The 24,252-nt window shown below is 43.0% G+C and overlaps 1 long non-coding RNA gene across 1 annotated transcript in view; it reads right to left on the reverse strand.

Moving 5' to 3' along the window:
* LOC126237239 (uncharacterized) overlaps nt 1-24,252 on the reverse strand; it is a 570,495-nt gene that overhangs the window by 238,830 nt on the left and 307,413 nt on the right. Inside the window, exon 3 of the long non-coding RNA XR_007545055.1 lies at nt 18,543-18,583. This is a non-coding gene — a long non-coding RNA (uncharacterized LOC126237239). The remainder of the gene's footprint in view (nt 1-18,542; nt 18,584-24,252) is intronic.

Below are 24,252 nucleotides of genomic sequence, written 5' to 3' on the forward strand. Positions count from 1 at the left end.
TCGATATGACCACCCAGTTTCCCACAGGCCCACAATGCGACCCTCTTCAAAATGCTCTAATCAACAGGAGGACGTAATCGTCGGTGGTGAGTGCTTGAACCCTAGAGTGGATGTTGCAACCACTATTAATCTCTAAGCTGAAAATAGTTACTGCCTGCAGAATCGAAACAGAGGCCGCACAGACAGAACTCCTGAGTCCCATCTGATCGCCGATGACCGTGACAAATGAATCACTAACACAACAACCATGAATACGCACATATTATACCCTGGTACCAGTGAACACAGCCCTTGAGAACGTTGCACCTTTTTTGTGTAAGGCCACGAACGACCCTCTGTCCCATCCCTGTAAAACCAGACCTACAAGTATGTAAATGGCTGACCATATGAATGATTTTTTCCTTGTTCTTAAATTGTATATCCATAACACTTCCTCTCTCCTTTTAAAAGTGAAACACAGTTGTTTAAAACTGATACTACTATTGCTACTAGTAGTACTCCATTTCGAGTACACTAGTGACCTGAATGTATACCATGTGATCAAAAGTATCCGGACACATACTAAAACATACGTTTCTTATATTAGGTGCATTGTGCTGCCACCTACTGCTAGGTACTCCATATCAGCGACCTCACTAGTCATTAGACATCCTGAGAGAGCAGAATGGGGCACTCCGCGAAACTTACGGACATCGAATGTGGTCAGGTGATTCGGTTTCACTTGTGTCATATGTCTGTACGCGAGATTTTCACACTCCTAAACATCCATAGGTGCACTGTTTACAACGTGATAGTGAAGTGGAAACGAGAAGGGGTACGTACAGCACGAAGGTTGAAGAGGTTCGTAATGTGTAATAGGCAGACATCTATCCAGACCATCACACAGGAATTCCAGACTGCATCAGGATCCACTGCAAGTACTATCACAGTTAGGTGGGAGGTAAGAAAACTTGGATTCCATGGTAGAGCGACTGCTCATAAGCCACACATCACGTCGGTAAACGCCAAACGACGCCTCGCTTGGTGTACGGATCGTAAACATTGGACGATTGAACAGTGGAAAAACGATGTGTAGAGTGATGGATCACTGTACACAATGTGGCGATACGATGGCAGGGTGAGGGTATGGCGAATGCCCGGTGAACCTCATCTGCCAGCATGTGTAGTGCTAACAGTGAAATTCCGAGGCGGTGGTGTTACGGTGTGGTCGTGTTTTCCATGGCGGAGGCTTGCACCTAGTTAATCTAGAGCCAACAAAATAGCCCACAAATAAAATGAGATGGGGGGAAAAAGTACAGTGCAGCAGGTTGTACTCATCACGACAGGTAGTTGAAAACGAAGCAAATGCTTCACACTTGAGCTGCTACGACGCTTCGTTTATGAGAAGAGAACCGATTTCAGTTTTCAATTTTCTCACATATACTCAAATAAACAAATAGCGCTCTCCAGCTATATTACCTTAACTGCAAAAACATCTCTTGAATCATACATACGCATTATCATCAACCTCTTTCATTTATACACTACGAATAAATTTTACTCTCGAAATTCAGAGAGCGCTATTAAAGAGTGTCAGAGGTTATATTAAGAGTAGTGTTAACAAAATAAGAAAGTTCTCAACATCTGCACCGTCGCTACGAACAGCGAAACAAGGATTGCAAATAAATGGTACAGCACAATTAAATTTACACGCAACGGTGAACGACTTCGGAGAAGTTTTATATTGTCAACAATATCACTGGACTGTAAAACATTTAGAACTGTAATTATCCTACGAAAACAAGTAAACAGAGCATGTTAGCAGTGTGATCGCAAAAACAGTTCACAGGGCAACATACTCATCTGTAAAAATTGACTACTTATTTCTTGTCGATAAAATGAATGTAGCTGTGGTAATAACACTAGACAGGAGGAACTACAGAGATGAGGGATGAAGTCCGATAATGTCGATGAAAATACGTGCTGGCTGTCAAGTTGGAAAAGCGTTGTATACACAGAAAAACAGGATCGTTCATGTTGATTATATATCACGATTCGCTGTTGGCTGACACCTATCACGTAACAGTGAGACGTTTAAATTTTATAGTTTCCTATTGCGCTAGCGTGTCTGTCAATAATCTGTCTGTTATATACCCCAAAGTAGAAATGTTATACGACTGCCATAGACCACAAGGTCCCTTGCGGAGTATAGGATAGTTGAGGAAACAATGCTTTCAAGTTTCTGGGCACAAAATCAAAATATTGTCGTAAATTTAACCGTACTGCTTCTAAATTTCCGTCGAAACTAGATGATGCGTATTTAGAGCAAGAAATGTATAATGACGCATTCCCTCTGCACTGCACCAATTTGATAGCGATTTCATTACAATGCGAAAAAACACCACTCCCTCACCCTCCGTGACCCAAGGACCTTGAAATCACAGTGGTCACATTAATGCAGCAGCCTATTCAAACTCAACATTCCTCCCTTCTCGCTGTTGTTCCATCTACATTCCCTTTTCCGTGCTTAAAAAAAAAAGGTTCAATTGGCTCTGAACACTATGGGACATAACTTCTGAGGTCATCAGTCCCCTAGAACTTAGAACTACTTAAACCTAACTAAGCTAAGGACATCACCCACATCCATGCCCGAGGCAGGATTCGAACCTGCGATCGTAGCGGTCGCGCAGTTCCAGACTGTAAAGCCTAGAACCGCTCGGTCACTTCGGCCGGCTGCGTTCTTCATCCGTACATTTTTATGACCTAAGCGTCATATGATTATGCCGTAGTAAAAAATATTAAGAATGTGAACACACATTCTGAGCCACGGAAATTCAAAAACCCAGTTCTCGTTCTGCTTCTTTTTATAGGGAATTCCTGTTACGCAAGTAAACAACTTTGGGTGAATTCTTATAAGATTCTTCGAATGCGTCCGGTTTCTTTTCCACGCCCTTCTCCATTGCTGCATATGTTTCGCCTGTAATGATCGTGATGACAAGGACGTGTTAAAACCCTTCCTTCCTGCCCACGTGATATTCATAACCGTTGGAAAATAGTGACAGAAAACTAATAAAGCTACCTGACATAATAGATAGGAGAAATCAAAATTTTAACGATCACAATTACCTTCATCTCCAACATCACAGGCACCATCCGATGTTTAGCAAGCTCGAACTCGCGCTGATCGGATCTAGTCCTGGACCCAGTCACACACTTCATCATCCGTTGCGAATCGATGTCCGCAAATAGCTTGTTTTAGAGGTCCAGACACGTTAAGTCACACGGTGAAAGGTCGGGACTGTACGGTGGATGTTCCAGCGTTTGCCACCGAAACTGCTGCAATGACGTCTTAACCGCATTGGCCGTGCGTGGGCGGGCATTATCATGCAGGAGGATAACGCCACGCCATTGGACAACATGCCTCGGCGTTTCGACTTGATGGCTCGTCTAAGGCTCTGTGAAGTGGCTTGATAACGCTGGACATTGATGGTGGTTCCCCGTTCCAGGAACTCGACAAGCAGTGGGCCCTTGTGGTAAAAAAAGGACATTATGACCTTCCCAGAACTGGTGTGCACGGCCTTTGATTTCTTGGTGGTGGCTAAGTCTCATGTTTCCACTGCTTGCTCTGACACCTGATTTCCGGTTCAAAATGGTGACACCATGTTTCCTCACCTGCGACAATACGCGACAGAAAGCCGTACTACTCCTCATAATAAAGTAGCAGATGACTTAAAGAAAGCGCCATTCAAGTATTGCGCTGTTCGGCTGTCAGTTGGTGGGGAACCCACTACGCACAGATTTTTCGAAAGTTCGAGTGATGATGCATTGTGTGGGCGGTGCCCACGCTCACACCCGGTAACCGATGGATCTCGTCCCCGGTGATTCTGTGGTTGTCCAAGACTAAAGCATTCACTTCCGTAAACATTTCCGATATGACGACACGATGAGCCTGTCCAGGACGAGCATCGCCTTCCAGTGACTCGAGCCCCTCAAAGAATTGTCTGCGCCATTCCACAACACTTGATCGACTCAGACTGTACTCACCGTACACAGCCTTCATCCGTACATGCATTTCAAGGCCTCCGACTCCCTCCGCCGCCAAAAACTGAATCACTCCTCATTGTTGCTGCTTACTCGCCTGCATGTTCCGTAGTGGACGATAACCTGTGTGACCACCCTCTCTTCGGCGTGAAACCACGCTGGTGCTATGTAACATCAAACGGTGCGCAAGCGTCGGTCTCTCTACCAATAGATGGCGCCACCATATCCGCAGTTACATGGTGCCACTCTAAGTGTAAGGCAAAGGCAGACGCACTGACCAGGTTTCATTTGAATGAACCTCATATTTATAATTTTTCTTGGGCTAAACTCAAGTTTGGTTTCATTACGTGCAAAAATGAGCTGTGCGGGGTATGTTCTCAATAGGATAAGGGAATATTTAACACCGGAAACATCCGGTACTATTGGAACCCAATAACCTTTGCAAAATATTACTTTTGCATAACAAATGAATTCATTGCGTAATGTAGACATGGTGTTTTCTTCAGACCCCGTAACTGAATGCATTCTAATTTCAGAGATCACATTTGTCATGTGACGCGACGCGTCACTACGAGACTAGACGTTCCTTTCTATGGTGCAAGCCGGATCTCCCCACTCGCCTTTCACTTTAGAGGGAAGGGAGTCGTCTCAGAAAGTGCAATTTCTTCGATTTCAGTTCGTATATGGGAGACAACACCCTAACACGATTGTCACTCGCGTGAGATAACTGGAAGTAAACCGTTATCTGTTAAGCAAAAGTGAACAGTTTTCTTTTACAATTTGCGTGTTACAACTATGTGGGAATGTGCGCTATATATTGTGCGTGAAGTAATTATTTATTTGGGAAAGCATGAATTATCGACGTAGGAGAAGAGAAACTGCACACTGAAATTAACATTTTCACGTCAATAATGAAGGCAGCAGCTGGAAACTAGTCCAAGGTTGATAAGCATCTAAATGCTTTTAATATCATTAATGTTGTAGAAGGCCTTTTTGATCAACCAACGGTTAAACGGACCACCAAGGATTATTCTTATCTGTTCCTAGCTATTTCCGAAAAAGATAAGATCTGAGAGAACAGAGGCTACTGTGAAGAAATGTCAGTGAAGTGAATATGAAATTCAACAGTTCATTAAATTCTATATTCATGTATATAAGAAGAGCCCACTACTCTACACCAACCTTGATAGAAATTAGAACACTTGGTCTGGAATCGATTTTAATAAAATTCAAAGTGGAATTCAATAGCCAGAGGACAAGATACACCAAGATACACACGCATTAAGTCAGTGTGTCTCGAATCTTCCATTTCAGTTGAAATACATTGAAAAGTTTGCTCTCATAGAGTAAATTTTAAAGACTACCTCTCTTGGTGTTTTGAATTATTAGTACAAGAAGAAATGGAAATTTGTAATATTTGTACTCCCCTTACCATTTGCATGTAGGCATGTTTATATGTCTCTTCTAAGACCAAAGCACTCTATTTAAATATCAGAATTACTCGTATTTCAAAATTTTATACATATCTGCTTGTCCCCCGTAACGTCTTTAATACGACTTCAGATATACTGAAAAATCATTTACGGTGCTTGGTTCCCGTTACGCCACTTTGGCCATCTTTGTTCCTTTTTAGTTTGTATTTAAAAAATGAAAATGATCGGTGCACTGAATGGTGTGGCGGAACCATCAGATGAAAATACTGGAAAAGTTCAAGCAGGAATCGATCGAATTAAAAAATATATGAAAAATGAGATTAAATATTCTTGTTTCTAATCGAAAAAGACGCTCTTATCAAATTTCGCTCCTTGAGGATTAAACATGAAATTATTAAGGAAAAGGAATTTTTGAAACAAAAAGTGATTTTCGCTTGAGCTTTACTCATTGGATTATGAACGTTAATATGACAGTAGCTGTAATTAAGTTGAGAGCAATAAAGTTATTTCCTAATGAGCTACTTCTGCAACTTTTCTAAATAGAAATATTTTTTTTCATTTTTCTCCTTTTCCTACAAAACCAAAATTGCACACATCTTTTTTGAGGCCAATGAACCGAAACAGGAGGATAAAAAAAAGAAAACTAGAAAAATAATGGCGACCCTAGTGTTGCATCTACCCACATCAAATCTGTGCCTCCTCTGCCAGTTCATCAAACCATCTCGCTTACTTAATCGATCAGTGGTCTATAATGTTTATGGTTCTACCCATACTTCCAATCAGATCTCGGAGCAAAGTTTTTCCCAGATATTTTCACATGAAAAGCACGGTCGATCCAACTGCTTCTCTCTACGCTTGTACGCCGACCGCTGTGCACAATACACTTACCACAATATCATATGCGTTCGTCATCGCACATCTCTCTTAGCCGCAGAAAATTACACCGTTCAATGATTCCCTTTTTACCTTTTCTCCAAAGACGTAAACCTTCTTCCTATCGTACCTCCTAGTTGGCTACATTACGATAAAGTAGTGTGTAATGCATGAAGTGATGGCGCGGCCTATCTTGTATTTCGTTCTGCGTAATAAGGGCCAGCATTTCCTCCGAAATTTATCGCCGCAGTGTTATTGAAACGGAAGAGTATAATCACTTGAATATCATTCTACATATCGTCCATTTGGTATGAATTAAATCTCTTTTTACAACAAAACTATTCATATTGTTGTTATTCCTAATGATGGGCACATCACATTTTTCCTTTAAAACGACCAATCTGCTGTACAAAATGCAAAATAAACATTACATAAACAATTTAAACTATATTGTCAAAGAGATCTTTTTCAAATTTCTAACATCTATGACGTACATATGCAGACTCAAGTGACGAATGAAACTTTGTACCAAGGCCAGGATTCTAACCCAGGTCTCCAGCTTATTGGTCAGATGCGCTAACCACTACGCCACCCTGGCACAGTGACTTTGCACGACTGCACAGACTATCCTAGCACGCCTCCCTCCTCAAAGCAAATTCCCATTCCAATACAGTTGGAGAGCCTCTGTATTGCTCAGGAGTGAAAAGGAGTTTGAACTGAGGGAGGCATGGTAGTTCGTACAATTGTAAAAAGCCATTGTGGCAGGATGGTGTAGTGGTTAGCGTATCTGCCTACTAAACAGGAGATCTGAGATCGAATCCCGCCCTTGGTACAAATTTTTATACATCGCTTCAGTTCTCATATATACATCATATTGTATAAACTATTTTTCCAAATATTGATCACATTCATTTATAGGTAGTAACTTGACTGCTAAGGGGGCGCACATCCGAGAGGTTCATTATTCAGTGGTCTGTTTCTTCTTGAATATTTTCGGTTATTTATAACTTCTTTAACTAAGGCCAGAGATTCGCACCTGTAAAAACGCTATGTCTCTTCATGATCATATGAAAGATGATTCATGTGTTCAGAATTCATCACGTTATTGCTCACATTCAGGGCCTTTGATGCAGCGCAGCATTGTCGTTTAGTGAACGGAATTTGTGGTTGGATACTGCAGAGAGAGATCAACTCGTCGCTCATAACGGAGCAAACGATAGGTTGAAACGTTATTTCAGGAGTACCACAAGTAAGTGCGATAGAATCGTTATTGTTTACAATATACGAGTGTATAAATGATTTAGTGGAGTACGTCAGTTGTCTATAAGCGTATTGCAGGAAGACCACCAGATTGTCACTGGGCCAAATTATAACACAAAAACCACATTACGGCCGCATTTTTCCCTTTCTACGGAGACGGCGAACGTCAGAGACAGCTATGACTATCATGGGTGTGCAAAACTTGTCGCATGCTACTTCTTCCACATAGATGAATGGAGGGTATGAAGCTACACACTTACAATTTTTTATTGTACTGTACTAGCTTGGTAATTTCCAAAGGAGGGGGAGAGGAAGATAGCTAACGGCTAAATCACGAAATAAAATAGTTATTTCGAAAATAAAACACCGTGCAGAGGAAAATAACGATCCTAAAAAGGACACAGCAGTTGTATGTAGGACCATACATACTAAAGGCTGTTCTCTGCCTGCGCTAATATACTTTTTGTGTCCTCTCTATTTCGTCCGTAATGTTTTATTTTGCTTCCAGGATAACATAATTCCTTACCTTCGTCTGCTTTGTGAACATCAACTTTGATGTTAATTTTAGCAGCAATCTCATTTCTGCTCCTGGTCATTTCTTTCGTATTTCTTCGGTGAACAAGTTGTCTGTTGTCTGTTTGTCCGAGTCCTAGAATATAGAAATGACCACAACGTCCCTCTAGACGGTTGTTCAGCGTATTTATTTACGAAGATGATTAGTCTGTTATGACAATCTCAATTGACAGCTCCTCCGATCTCACTATAAAGCCCGACAGTGCATAGGTGTTTCTTTTAGGATTACAATTCCCTCATGTCAACGAAGTTTAATTAATCCATATGAATTTAAAATCGTTACAGTAAAGATCGCAGGACTTCGTATCATAATTGCTATCGGATTATTGTCATCTGCGCACATAATTTTCACTGCATCCATCAAGTGTTTCAACGTATCGGTACTGTTATTATCTTACTTTATTATTTGGCTTCAGTGCAATACTGCTTTCACCAAACACATAGAAACATTCAAAAACAAAAGAATGACATGTGTGAAACTTAGTACGATTGTAGTTCCTGTTAACTATTAGTGTATTACTGCATATCGTTAATGACTTATTTTACTTTCTGTACTTACCAATAGATACAGAGATCATACAAACTATGGGCACCACAAGCAAATAAACTTATCGACTGCCTAGTTAATTCGGCCAGCGTATTTTTTTTTTTTTTATCAGTCTACTGACTGGTTTGATCCGGCCCGCCACGAATTCCTTTCCTGTGCTAACCTCTTCATCTCTGAGTAGCACTTGCAACCTACGTCCTCAATTATTTGCTTGACGTATTCCAATCTCTGTCTTCCTCTACAGTTTTTGCCCTCTACAGCTCCCTCTAGTACCATGGAAGTCATTCCCTCATGTCTTAGCAGATGTCCTATCATCCTGTCCCTTCTCCTTATCAGTGTTTTCCACATATTCCTTTCCCCTCCGATTCTGCGTAGAACCTCCTCATTCCTTACCTTATCAGTCCACCTAATTTTCAACATTCGTCTATAGCACCACATCTCAAATGCTTCGATTCTCTTCTGTTCCGGTTTTCCCACAGTCCATGTTTCACTACCATACAATGCTTTACTCCAGACGTACATTCTCAGAAATTTCTTCCTCAAATTAAGGCTGGTATTTGATATTAGTAGACTTCTCTTGGCCAGAAATGCCTTTTTTGCCATAGCGAGTCTGCTTTTGATGTCCTCCTTGCTCCGTCCGTCATTGGTTATTTCATTGCCTAGGTAGCAGAATTCCTTAACTACATCTACTTCGTGACCATCAATCCTGATGTTAAGTTTCTCGCTGTTCTCATTTCTACTACTTCTCATTACCTTCGTCTTTCTCCGATTTACTCTCAAACCATACTGTGTACTCATTAGACTGTTCATCCCGTTCAGCACATCATTTAATTCTTCTTTTTTTTTCACTCAGGATAGCAATGTCATCAGCGAATCGTATCATTGATATCCTTTCACCTTGTATTTTAATTCCACTCCTGAACCTTTCTTTTATTTCCATCATTGCTTCCTCGATGTACAGATTGAAGAGTAGGGGCGAAAGGCTACAGCCTTGTCTTACACCCTTCTTAATACGAGCACTTCGTTCTTGATCGTCCACTCTTATTATTCCCTCTTGGTTGTTGTACATATTGTATATGACCCGTCTCTCCCTATAGCCTACCCCTACATTTTTCAGAATCTCGAACAGCTTGCACCATTTTATATTGTCGAACGCTTTTTCCAGGTCGACAAATCCTATGAAAGTGTCTTGATTTTTCTTTAGCCTTGCTTCCAATATTAGCCGTAACGTCAGAATTGCCTCTCTCGTCCCTTTACTTTTCCTTAAGCCAAACTGATCGTCACCTAGCGCATTCTCAATTTTCTTTTCCATTCTTCTGTATATTATTCTTGTAAGCAGCTTCGATGCATGAGCTGTTAAGCTGATTGTGCGATAATTCTCGCACTTGTCAGCTCTTGCCGTCTTCGGAATTGTGTGGATGATGCTTTTCCGAAAGTCAGAAGGTATATCGCCAGACTCATATATTCTACACACCAAGGTGAATAGTCGTTTTGTTGTCACTTCCCCCAATGATTTTAGAAATTCTGATTGAATGTTATCTATCCCTTCTGCCTTATTTGACCGTAAGTCCTACAAGTAATTCTGTTCCTGATAGGTAAGACAAAGAGTTTTTTAAACTGTGTATTTGTTCTTGTTATGTACACGCGATGGTTTACTTTGTTCTTTCTGCTGTCAATGTTTTCCTATGCTCAAAAACGTATACAAAGGTCTGACAACGGTGCCGACAACGTAGGAAGATGGTAAGTGATGGTGCAATACTTGTTTTTGTTTGCTCAGATGGCGTGACGGCTTCCTTCATTTCACGCAAAGATGCTTTAAAATGATTACCGATCCACGTAGATGAATAATTGGCTGAAATGAAACGACTTTTCTGAAAAATACAAATAAATTTTGAGCTGTAATTCCGTCACAGTGTGACATTTGACAGATCATGCATCACTGGACTTCATAGTGAGATAGGAATAGCTATCACTTGAGAATGACTTTTTTTTGTTTTGGTTTAATAAACAGTACTGCCAATAACTTGATACAACTATAAATCATATATACAGAGAACTCAGAATTTAAAATTTGGAACAATGATTTAAAATTATTTTACCATGTCTACATAGATAAAGTACGTATTGTTATGACCAAACAATCCATAACTGTGGATTCTTTGATTGCTCTGGGAGATGGTTGATTGGAAATACAACATATGAAAAATTAGTTCATATTACAAGAATGATACAAAGATGTAATTAACTTTATGCAATCCACTGCCACAGTAAGAAGCCGAATATTTACAGCTGTCTTTGAACAGTAAGGCATCAATTGATGCCCACAATTACAAACTCTTCTCTTGAAGTTTAGGTACAACTTTTAGAAAAGTACAGTCCCTGACCTGAGTAGCACCAGTGTCCTAACAATGCTAATGATGCTGACTGCTATAACTGGGAGGTCAAAAACTGAGCAGAGTAAATGCTTGCTTGGTTCTATATCGCCTCCTGTGCGACGACGTGCGGTTTTGAGAGGGAGGGTGTGTCTTCCATTCATCGTTGCGGATTGCAGCGAGACATAGCTAATGTTGTGGTATCGATGCGCGTTGCCGACTTTGGTGTGGCACCACGATCTTTGGACGGTATGACTCATATAGCTAAGGGATCTTGACTTATTCGTAAAGGACCAAAAAGAGGCAGTAAAAAGTACTCAACATGGACGAGGAAGCGTACACCTGGATGTAAGAGTGTTTTTGCAACCACTGTTAGTACAAAAAAATTGATATATACCGCACATGAATGGTAGAAGAAATCGAAACTGCGACCGTGGATAAATAGAATTAAGAACACTCCAGGCGGATAATGTTGTCAATGTTTAGTCCAGATAAGAATATCAACACCTATAAAAAGCACAGGTTGCTATTCACCGTACAGATGACACGTTGAGTTGCAAACAGCCGCAGCGAAATGGTTGTTACACACTAAGCTTTCAGCAAAAGTCCTATTCAGAAAAGAAAGGAAAACACAATTGCACTAACTCAAACATGACCGCTATCCACAGCTGCTTTAGCCGGACGCCGGTCTTGTGTGAATGTATGAGTGGGTTTTCCTTTCTACTCTCAAGAAGATTTCGGCTGGAAGCTGAGTATGTAACAGCCTTTTCGCTGTGGCTGTCTGCAACAAACGTGTCATCTGAACGGCGAGTAGAGATCTATCCTTTTCGCAATTGTTAAAATAATGTTAACCTTATTCGCGGACTGGGGTAACTAATTGTGGCTCCCTAATGATAACCTAATAGCCTGAACTACGGCACGCAATAAATAAACACATCTAGAACAACCAGTCTGTGTCCTTTAACTTCTATGATTCACTAACGTAAAATAACTATATGCCATCACAAAATATAATTATTATCCAACGAACTGAAACACACTAAATAAAATACGTGAAATTCCTGGTGTGATTTAATATGACGACTAACTGAGAGGAGCGGCTCGAATGAACAAACTGAGAGGACTTGTCTCTCAATTTTTTGATTTTATATCAACAACAAATGCGGCAATCGATACACGTCATCAATAAGCTTATGACAGAAACGAGTAAGCTTAATCCACTCTGATAATCGAGCTCAATAGAGTGCTGTTTGTAACGCCAGTATAAACCGGGATGTACCGTTATTTTCGCGTACCTTATCGGGGGCGGATAAAAAAGGACGCCGCGGACGCCGCAATGGAAAAACCGTGTCACCGCCACCGCGCCGCAAATCGCTGAAACCAACCTCGTCCCAGTTGCTCAGTACAAATACTGATGAATGTAATTAATGAGTAGCGCGCTGTATCGGGTGACGAGCTTAAAGCACACGATCCGCCGTCTGGGCGTACAGCGCCCTGCCGGGCTGCTCTGTGCTGCGCTGTGCTGGACACGTGAAGAGAACCACGACAATGGCGCGTGGATCCCGGCCGGTCGAACGCGCGGCCGGCGAAGAATCGGTCGCGGACTGCTCTTCTAATGCAGGGCCATTACTCGCCGCCATTGTCTATTGTCGGGTGTGACGCGTATGATTGATTTGGAGCGTTTGAGCCTTCACCGGCAGCCGCTGTCGACGTCAGCGCAAGGTGAATGGCTGCTGATGAAAATATCTGTCTGCCGCCGCCTTTGTTAATTAGTACCTCTTGTGGCGCCAGCCACCGAACGAACAATGATGCGTCGCTTCGCCGTTGCCTAATAAAGGGGCGTGCAGTGATTACCGTCCTACCTGCTCATTTTGTCCTCTGTTTCTATGTAAGACGCCGAGGTGCTTGTTTTGGAATAACGAAATTCAATAATTACATTCCAACATTCACGATAATGAATTCAAAACAATGCACTGCAGCCTCCCTGTGTGAGTGTGTGTGTATGTGTTTGTGTATGTGTGTATGTGTTCGTGCGTGTGTGTGTTCGTGCGTGTGTGCGTATGTGATTTAGCGGACGTGTGTGATGTGTTGAGCGTGTGTGCGCGAGCACCCATGCGAGATAGATACGGTATGTCCTCCTCTTCCTTCGACTTCTGAAAGTGGTCTGTTTTAGAGAGACATAATTTAACTTAACACTCACGGTCCACATAAGCCCTTGCACAATATGAAACCATTTCCAGAGATACAAGGTATGGCAAGTGCCAAAAATTCCCTAGGTGATTGGGGATCGAACCACCCACCGCTGGGTTTATATTCTATCCAACAAATAAACAATTTAAACAATCACATCACAGTGTCATCTTCTATTGGCACGAGATTTAGGCCCAATGACACGATGTTGGCTTCAGAGACCAGGCCAAAACCATCTATAAAGTGGTGTGCAGGAGGAATGGAGAAGTATCTCTCTTGAATACTACATCGTATTTAATGACAGATGGGATCATATCTCATATCCGATTTGCCCATATGTCTGTATTTATTTAAGATTTTATCATGTTTTTATACACTTAATAGCTTGTACAACGTGTATCACTTTTCTGCCTCAAATATCCTTATGAGAATTTCTTTTCACCAGATGCATGGAAGGAGGATGGACCGTCGGATCGCGGCGGGGTGGAGGAACATGACTTCGTAATCACGTTTTCTAACCAGGCGTGTCTTCCGAGATTTCGTTTTGAATGTTTCCTTTGTATGTTGTTTCACGACTACAAACTGTATGAAATTCATTGTAATGATAGTTCACCACGGCACATTTTTGTATAAGTTTTTTTATTTATTGCTTCTGAGCATGGCTCATTTTCAAGCAGCACCTAAAAACGAGTCGAATTAAACTACTATCAGTACACAAACACACACACACACACACACACACACACACACACACACACACACACACACACCTGAAAACGTAAGATTGACAGACAAGTGCAACAAAAGATAAGTTTACTGTGAAAGATGCAAGAATTTTAAAAAGAAGTTGAAAAATAGTTCGAAAAACTGCTGACAGGTGGTGCACTGCGCTGTGCAGGTCGCACAGAGTGCATAATTAAAATCGTCCTCTCCAAGCAGCCACGGCACAGCTTTTTGATGTTTTCTTATCACGAATAATAATAAATTAAATAAATAAGTAATCATCTACTAACTAGTAGACTTGCTGGCTCTTTAAATGAGTTTAAACCTGCAAATTCAGTCAGTCCCTTACAAAACTTTCGTTCGTCCCTACCCAAGTAGGTCTACACATACAGGGTGGCAATTGTTGAACAACATGAAATCGTCATAACGTCTATACGGTTTGAATCAGGACGTTCAAACTGCACAGTTGGCCGCGGAGCACCATGGGAATTAGTACGCGCATGCGCACACGCTTTGTTATGAGCCATTCGAATGTGACTCTGTCACGGTACAGTGTGCCTGAGCGAACAGTGCTTGTGAAGGCCTACTGTGCGAGCAGTAACAGCCCAACTGCGCTCGAAGGAATTTTGCGACCGAGTTCAAGCTGATGACAACCGGTCCAACTATGCTACCAATCAAGAATGTCTTTCGCGAGTTTGAGAGAACGTGTAGTGTTGGTGATGACAGTGTTGGCAGTGTCGGTCGTCCAAAAGGGGCGAAAACGCCTGAAAACATCGAGAAGACACACGCTGTGTCTCAAACCATTCCCAGGAAATCGATCAGACGAGCTGCACAGCAGGTGAGAATCAACCGAGAGACACTGCGACAAATTGTTGTTTCGCCAACGCTGTTGTCCATAGATGGTGTTTGGTTTGTGGGGCGCTCAACAGCACGATCATCAGCACCCATACAAAGTCCCAAATTTTCACAGTACAATTACTTTTACAGTCCAATCTAGCCACTGTCACGAATGATGAGGATGAAGATGAAATGATGAGGACAACACAAACACCCAGTCCCCGGGCAGAGAAAATCCCAACCCAGCCTGGAATCGAACCCAGAACCCCATGATCCAGAGGTAAAAATGTCAGCCACTAGAGCACCAGCTGCGGACGTTGTCCGTAGAATTGACGAACATGACTTTGATGTGAATATCGTATCGTTTAGCGACGAAGTCCACTTTCATTTGGATGGGTTCGTCAGTAACCAAAACCAGCACATCTTGGGAACTGAGAATCCGCATTTCGCCTCGACACATCGCTTCACCCTCAACAGGTGACTGCCTGGTGTGCAATGTCCAGCTGTGGAATAATCGCTGCGAGATTCCTTGATGGCACGGTGACTACCGGGTGGTACGTGAAGGTTTTGGAAGATGATTTCATCCTCATTATCCAAAGTGACCCTGATATCGACAAGATGTGATTCATGCAAAACTGAGCTTCACCTCATCTATACAGCAGAATGTTTGATGTCCTGGAGGAGCACTTTGGGCCACTGTCATGGGTCTCGATTGGCCGCCATATTATTAGGATCTGAATACATGTGACTCCTTTTTGTGATGCTGTATTAAAGACAAGGTGTATGGCAATAACGCTAAAACCATTGCTGAGTTGAAAACAGCCATTGAGGAGGTTATCGACAGCATCAATGTTCCGGAACTTCGCTATTCGTCTGCGCCACATCATCACCAATGAAGGCGGGTATATCGAACGTGTCATGACCTATATCCAAATATCTCTAGTGACGTTTTCATGTTGTATAAAGTGTGTGCACACCGTACTCCGTAACTAATCTGCGTTTTCGTTTCATGTAGCGTAATAATTGTCACCCTGTGGCTTTGGTAAGGAGAAAAGACAGCGCTTTCAGTGTTTCTATGATCTGACAGGGCAGATAATCTAAGGAAAATTATACAGCTGCTGGCGCCCACTTCCTTTCACGGGCCGCCCCCGACGGGCAGCCAGACAGTGCTCACCTTTATTCCGGGCTGTCGCGCCGCGTAATAAACTCACGCCCACGGCGACGGCCGTAGCAGAGGGGTGACCCTGCGCCGCCTCGCGGGTAAACAATGGCCAGATAGGGCGGGACGGTAATTACGGTCTTTCCTTCTGCGCGTCCTGTCCCGCCCTGTCTGGTAGGAAGGCCGCCCCACGGGGACAGGTGCATTACGAGATACGGCCCTCTGTGGGGCCACCTGACAAGGCGGCGCGACGGACCCAAAAGTAACAACCTGCAGGCCGAGGACGCCGGGGTGGAAACCGAGATGGGAATCGCGTCACATCTCCACCAGCAGAACAACTTCTAGAATAACGGCTAGCTTAAATCAAACACAGGTTCCCTGTCTGTCTCTCTCTCTCTCCCCTCTGATTTATATTTATGATGAAGAACCCCGCAGTAAAATTTTGGAAATTTTTCAGGGATATTTTCTTCGTATTTTGGTAAATGAAGCCACAGTACCGTACAAAGGGTGTTGTGAGATAGACGCACCCCCTCCCCTTATAAAGAGAGTCCGCGTAGCAAATATTAACATGGAGACGTAAGTGAGTTCTCTTATCCATCGAGTCCTATCTTCTGCCACTGCAAATAAGCCTTTCCCTCAACTCGTAACTGTCTGCGCACCGCTGTTGTCACACTGTCATTTCGTCCAAGTAGCGCCATTAAGAACCGACAACTATTGCTTTAACAATTTGGGGCTGGAGTGTGCCACTCAACTATTGTGCTTGTATCAGTCCGTTCTCTCCTATTGTCGTTCCTCATTGTACCTGGGGTAGTACCCCTCCTTGTGACGGCAGAATAAAAGTGGTCGTGCTTCCGATTTAGGCTGAAATGGTTCAAATGGCTCTGAGCACTATGGGACTTAACTTCCGAGGTCATCAGTCCCCTGGAACTTAGAACTACTTAAACCTAACAAACCTAAGGACATCACACACATCCATGCCCGAGGCAGGATTTGAACCTGCGACCGTAGCGGTCGTGCGGTTCCAGACTGAAGCGCCTAGAACCGCTCGGCAACCTCGGCCGGCCCACCATTATATAGACATATACTGTGTCATTAGCCATCGGCTGCATTGCACAAGCGTTTGGTGTCGTAAAGTCATTGAAAGTGGGCTTCATTACCAAAAATATTTTGGTTCTTTACTAATCGCTTTATTAATTGTTTGCCGGCCGCTGTGGCCGAGCGGTTCTAGGCGCTTCAGTCCGCAACCGCGCGCCTGCTACGGTCGCAGGTTCGAATCCTGCCTCGGGCATGGATGTGTGTGTGATATCCTTAGGTTAGTTAGGTTTAAGTACTAAATTCTAGGGGACTGATGACCTCAGAAGTTAAGTCCCATAGTGCTCAGAGCCATTTGAACCATTTGAGCCCAAATCGAAAGCACGATCACTTTTATTCTGCCATCACAAGGAGGGGTACTACCCCAGGTACAACGAGGAACGACAAGGAACGCGGTCCTTTCCCTATTGAAACTTCTGCTTTTGCTTTAGCTGGCTCACCATTAACGAACATACAACATAATAAAACACAAACCTTAACAAATATGCAAAAACAATACAACATATTACCAATCTTCATACCTTCGCTTTTTGTTGCTTACTAAAACTGACCCCAACAAAAATACAGCTGGTGCTTTCTCTAAGCACAATGAAAAAGGAATGTTGCAAAGACGAGTGAATGATTCCTCATCCTGAAAGCAGATCAGGTACATTGACCAGTAAGGCAGTTTCCCGGCGAGGACATAACAGAATGTCTCCATTACAGAATGGCTCTGTCACTCAATTTGGAAACAAGAAATAATCCAGAAATTTATATTTGAAAATAGTGTGCTTTAACGACCTGCCATTTTGAAATTGGATCTCATTTTTCCTGTGGCGGAATGTTTCACTAATTCACATGTCACACTCACAGACTGTCACATTTATTTTCTTTCTTGCGAGGTGAGTTTTCGGTTCATAGATCTAGCTCGTATACGGATCCAACAAATACACAGGCAGTAACGTACATTTTTAAATCGGAAAACGCTACTTTTAAATATTAGTTTCACCTTTTAAAAAGATGATATATGTACATGAAATTACAGTAGATGTCGAAGGGGAGGAGAACTGGAGTACAATGTGAAAAAAAAACCGCTACTGATGCGCGTTGGTAGCTTATAAGCAAATGAATTCTACCGCCACAAATAACATAATCGTGTATCTTTGCGACAGCTGACCACTTCATCTGTCGAATCCCTAAGGACGTCCGTCATCAGAATCATATTGGTGTAGAATTTTAAACCAATTTGGTCATTCAGGTAGGTACGAGGGGTAGCTGAATTTTTCCCCTACATATGCAATTATTCTCTCATGGTTCCTTTGAAAGGGCACGGCCTAATTTCTTCCCCATCCTATGGAACCGATGACCTCGTTGTTTGGTCCCCTCCCCTCCCAAGTCAACCAGCCAACCAACTACGGTCAACAGATTTCAGCAGGTGTAATTTGCAACTGTGAGAAAGTAATGTAGAATAAGAGGACACTTACCGATATAGTAGCTGACAAAACCCTGTTCAGCTCAGCGTCTTCTGAAAAACAGAGATAATAACATTAATAATAACGATCGTAATGGACAACCGAAAAACTTACATTTTACAGATATTTTGTTGATGACTAGCTCCTCTCGCATCAATAAAGTCATAAAATGAGAGAAACGATATTTTCGTTTCCGTTTTCCTGGCCGGTCTTCGATGAATGAATTACATACATTTACTGTTTGTAGTTTACAGTTATTATATGGTAACACACACATCATACAAAACACAAAAAAATGGTTCAAATGGCTCTGAGCACTATGGGACTAAACATCTATGGTCATCAGTCCCCTAGAACTTAGAACTACTTAAACCTAACTAACCTAAGGACATCACACAACACCCAGCCATCACGGGGCAGAGAAAATCCCTGATCCCGCCGGGAATCGAAGCCGGGAACCCGAGCGTGGGAAGCGAGAACGCTACCGCACGACCAAGAGATGCGGGCTACAAAACATAAGGTCATGTGAAATAACTGATATTAAATTGTCTTAACAGAAGCGCTGTATAATTTACCTGGCACACCCAGCATAAACATAAACATCGCAAAGTGTGTACTTCACAGAATAAGTATTTCAGCATACGGTACCATCTCAATATGGAATCGTGCAGCCCAAAATAAGCATGTGAAATTAATTCTGGTAAAGTTTTGTGAATAAGAAACGTTTTACTGAGCATCCTTGGGATAGAAGGCTGTTTTTGAATCGTTAAATGCTATGATGATGAAGCCGCCGCCGTCGTCGTCGTCGTCGTCGTCGCCGCCGCCGCCGCCGACGACGACGACGACGACGACGACGAAGAAGAAGAAGAAGAGGACGCTGATGGTGATGGTGGTGGTGACGGTGGTCTGTGCTAATGCAGGTCTATCACTACAGATTTCGTATACTCCTGCCTTCCCAGTTTTCGCTATTCTCCTCGTAGTTGCATACGATGCATCTGTCGACGATCTTGCTGCAGTGTAACACCAAGGCCCGTCATATCACCGAAGTTAAGCGCTGTTGGGCCTCGCTACATCTGGGATGGGTGACTGTCTGGTACTGCCGAGCGCTGTTGGCAAGCAGAGTGCACTTAGCCCTGAGGAGCTGTTTGACTGAGAAGTAGAGGCTCCATTCACGAAAACTGAAAGGCGCGGGGAGAACGGTGTGCTGACCACAGGCCCCTCCATATCCGGATCCAGTGACGCCTGTCGACTGGCGATGACGCAGTGGTCGGTCGGTATCGCTGGGACTTCCGAGGACTGCTCGAACGCAGGCATATGAAGGATTTATCTTGGGTCGTCAGCTAGGAGATATTTCCTTCTTACATTGATCTTCTTCCGTCACTGGTTCCTCTAAAGGCGGGTCCACACTGAGCGCGCCGCGCCGCGCCGCGCCGCGCAGCGCAGTTTTCTGGCTGTTGTCGGTACATCAAAGGAAGTGGCGCGTTTGCGCGCGCTCAGTCTAGGCAGGGCTTCGGCTCGCTCCATCTTCAGACCGTGCGCGCGCTCCAACTGGAACACAGTGCTCGCCTAGGAGCGGCGCGGCGGAGCGCGGACGGCGTACTCCTCCCTGTTTACAGCTGTGCGCGGGGTGCAGCAGCGCGGCGCGGCGCGGCGCGCTCAGTGTGGACCCGCCTTTACGCATCCATTAAGCAATCTCTTCTCATTCAGTGTCCTAGCCAGTTTCTTTCCTCCGCTTAATTGCTTATAGTATTCGTCTTTTCTCGTTTATCCTGCGTAACACAATCGTATTCGTTATTTAATTTGCGCATTCCACACATCCTATTCTTCGTCAAAGACACATCTCAAAAGCTTCTAAGCATTTCCCCTCTCCCATCGCAGTGGGGGACCGTTTAAGGTCCAAGCGACCAAGTCGCGCCTACGTGGGAAAGGGCACCAGGGGCGCCCGAGTGTATGATCTGTACACAGTGCGTCCCATAACGATAACTGAAAACTGACACGGGTAAAAGCGTAAATGATAAGTCGCTTGTGTGGAAAAATGTTATCGATCCGGATCGGCAGTGGCCGCAGTGTTCATGTTTCGATGCCTTACAGGGCAAGAATCGGGGGGGGGGGGGAACCCCTAGTATTTTCCCTTACTGTTTATTTAATGGACTTCAGAAAACACTCCTCCTTTAAAACATTCCTTTTGTAATAACTATCCTTGCTTTTATTCATGATTACATATAGTGTTACTGGCTAACTTCATCCGAGGTACATGAAATTATTAACAATTTACATTAAGCCATTACAAATTTTCTCTTCTTTCCTCTTAATGTTGTAACAACTTTTGCTTTAGTCTTCTTCACATTTTTTTTTTCATCCCGTATACTTCGCAGCTGCTGTTAAGTTCTTGTAATATATTATTAACTGCTTTTTTATTTTCACTTATAAATATTAGCATGTATCCTTATTAGCTGTAGATGACAAATTTGCATGAAGAACTATATTAGACATAGATGACAGCATGCTAGACAGCGGCAGCTGCACGCCATTCGTAAGTGTACGCTCAGAAAGGACAAAGCATATCCCTATTTATCCCAGCTTGTAACCAAGGATATGCACAGCGTGCACCGTATGCCACCACTTCCCTTACCCAGAAGTCACAAAACGTAGATTTACATTAATGGAATTGTTTCCTTTATTCCTCTTCGACCACGGCCTCTCTTCCATGTTTATTAGGTATGGTACGAATATTCACCGCACCTCTCTCTTCATTGCCGGCCGCGGTGGTCTAGCGGTTCTAGGTGCTCAGTCCGGAACCGCGCGACTGCTACGGTCGCAGGTTCGAATCCTGCCTCGGGCATGGATGTGTGTGATGTCCTTAGGTTAGTTAGGTTTAAGTACTTCGAAGTTCTAGGGGACTGATGACCATAGATGTTAAGTCCCATAGTGCTCAGAGCCATTTGAACCATTTTCTCTCTTCATTCTGGTGATCCACCAGTTCTCACAGTTAGTGTCTAGTACGCAACGGCATGAACATAATATTAAAGACAAAGCGAACGATGAGCCAATGAGCAGGGTTGTCCCTCTGAGCTGACTTCTCAGAGAGAAACCACAGAATACCTCAGAAGATGAACAAGAGCACCCATAGTTCGTCTCTCCGGTACTACAAAGAAATTTTCTGGTATTCTCTCTATGAATGTTGCTCTCACCCGCTGCCGGAAAAAAAAAATTGAAGACGTAGCCTCTAACGGGAGTTTGAAGACAGCAACCGTAAAGTTAAGGCTACGTATTGCTTTGCTAATAAAAAAATGGCTCTGAGCACTATGGGACTCAACTGCTGAGGTCATTAGTCCCCTAGAACTTAGAACTAGTTAAACCTAACTAACCTAAGGACATCACACACATCCATGCCCGAGGCAGGATTCGAACCGGCGACCGTAGCGGTCTCGCGGCTCCAGACTGCAGCGCCAGAACCGCGCGGCCACTTCGGCCGGCGCTTTGCTAATAAACGCAGATTAACAAGCAACAGTTCTTGCCTCTTTTTAATCGTGCGGTAGTTACGATCTGTCAGATAAGTGAAATCGGTGGTGAAGGTACGATAGTTTCTGATCGCTTGGATAAATAAATTAGTATTTATCAGAAAAAGTAGACGACTGCCCTTGTCTCTTAAATAGTTATGTGGAACGAAATGTACGTGTGCTTTGTTTCCATTCCTGGCATAAATATTGATATTACCTGGGGGCAACATCAAGCTTAAGCAATGAGAATAAAGAATGACAGGCCAAAGTTGTGGGCAGATCGTAAAGAATTATCATATAGTGTCCAGAATATTATTTATTCTTCCCTTCATTATTCTGCGTCTCATAACAGAGTTTTTCTCCCTATCGCGTCGTAAAGCTGTACGTAAGTGTTGTAGAAACAATAATTGCCCAAGCTTTTCTTCGAATCAGTACACGATTGGTGAGGTGACAGCAACTAATGTTTCACCTCATAAGCTTTTTCATTTTGTGGGGGGCTTTTGTCCTTACAAATCTTTAGTTTACGGCACGTAAGACTATAAGCAAACAGCCTGTTTGCTGCCGAATAGCTGACAAATGTCGCGAATACAGCGTGCACCGTATGTCACCACATCCCTTACCCAGAAGTCACAAAACGTAGATTTACATTAATGGAATTGTTTCCTTTATTCCTCTTCGACCACGGCCTCTCTTCCATCTTCGAGACAGACTGTCCAATTATTTCTGACGTATCGAAGGAAATAATTCCTTTCAGGGAAACTCACGCGGAAAGCTGAATTGATTGCTTATTTCCCGTGAAGGAAACTAAATAACGCGAAATCCGCGCTGCAGCCGTATCGGCTTATCGACTCGACAGTAGCGGAGGCGCGCCGCCTGGCGCAAATATACTGGCGTGCGCGGGTCTGGCAACGCGAGGCTGGCGCCAGCGGGCCGCCGCTTGTTACCGCGGCCTGTGGTCCCAGTGTTAAGAGCTCCCTACCGTTTGTTACACGCCACCGCGGAGAGGACGGTCGAGATTAAAATGTCAACCGCACCTAACCCTATTCTCACGGCAAGAGTTTTACTCCATTAACGCTTTGACAAATTTAATGTAGAATGAAGACAATCGATGTAACGTTTCCAGACAGCGGGACGATGCAGAGTTAGATTCGGCTAGGAACACGGTATCGAATGATAAGTATCGATTCCTAGAGGTGTCAATACAATGATAAAAATATTAGATTATATAGGCACCAATTTCTTCATCTCTGCTTTTAACATCCATCTATAAGAGAAGTAATAGAGTTTCACAAATTTAAAATAGAATAATACAAGCGTTAAATGAAGCAATGTTGTGTCTCTATATTACAGTATAATTTTTTTTTAAGCCTGGAATGTGAAAAATGAAATTACGCGCAAGATCAGTAGTACCCAGAGGTAAATAAATTAAATCATGCTTAAGCCATTCAAAAACAAAATTTTAACCAGTCGTAACTTTGATAATGTACTGCCTGAGTTTGAAAATAAACGCTCGGAGCCCGGAGAGCAACGATATCGCTGAAACTGTCAAGTTCTCGGCGGCTAGCTTTCATAGCTGACGGAATACAACTTCCATGTCTTCCCGTTGCTCTAACTGGTTATTCTACCTTGTTGACACAGGTGTTGCCAAAAAAGGCATATTCAATCTTTTTCACCAGCCAGAACGTATTCGAAAGAAGCGATTGTTCCCTCATTTTGCTTTGTACCGACGTCTTATCGTGACTCTGAAATTCATATACTGTTTTAATATGTGGTTCACTGCTGCTGGTACCAGCGGCAGCACCGAGATTAATTGGTAATAAACGTGTTATTGCAGATATAACCCAGGAAGAAGCTATGGGGTCCTCTATACTTTTGAATTTTGGGTCAAGTAAGAATACTGCAACCAAAGATTACATTCAGTTTGTCCAGATCTGTGTTATATTCGCTTGTTTCGTTCATCTTTCATTGTCTCTTGCACACTGCTGTGATTGCTGTCATCAAACTGACTTAAACCATTTATCTGTGCTTTTAAGCAGTTGACCATTAATATAATTTTGCTTATGCTCGCGTTGTGCACAACTGACGGCTCGTTGGTAACATGTTGTAATGGCTTCAAAATATTAAGTAACCATTCAGTAGTGCACATTTCTAAAGCCGTGAAAGTAGATGGTACTTTTCCATTTAGCATGATAATTCGATGAAAAATAGGAGCCAGTTCACTG

The sequence above is a fragment of the Schistocerca nitens genome, chromosome 1 (assembly GCF_023898315.1).
Source record: "Schistocerca nitens isolate TAMUIC-IGC-003100 chromosome 1, iqSchNite1.1, whole genome shotgun sequence".
Taxonomy (NCBI): domain Eukaryota; kingdom Metazoa; phylum Arthropoda; class Insecta; order Orthoptera; family Acrididae; genus Schistocerca; species Schistocerca nitens.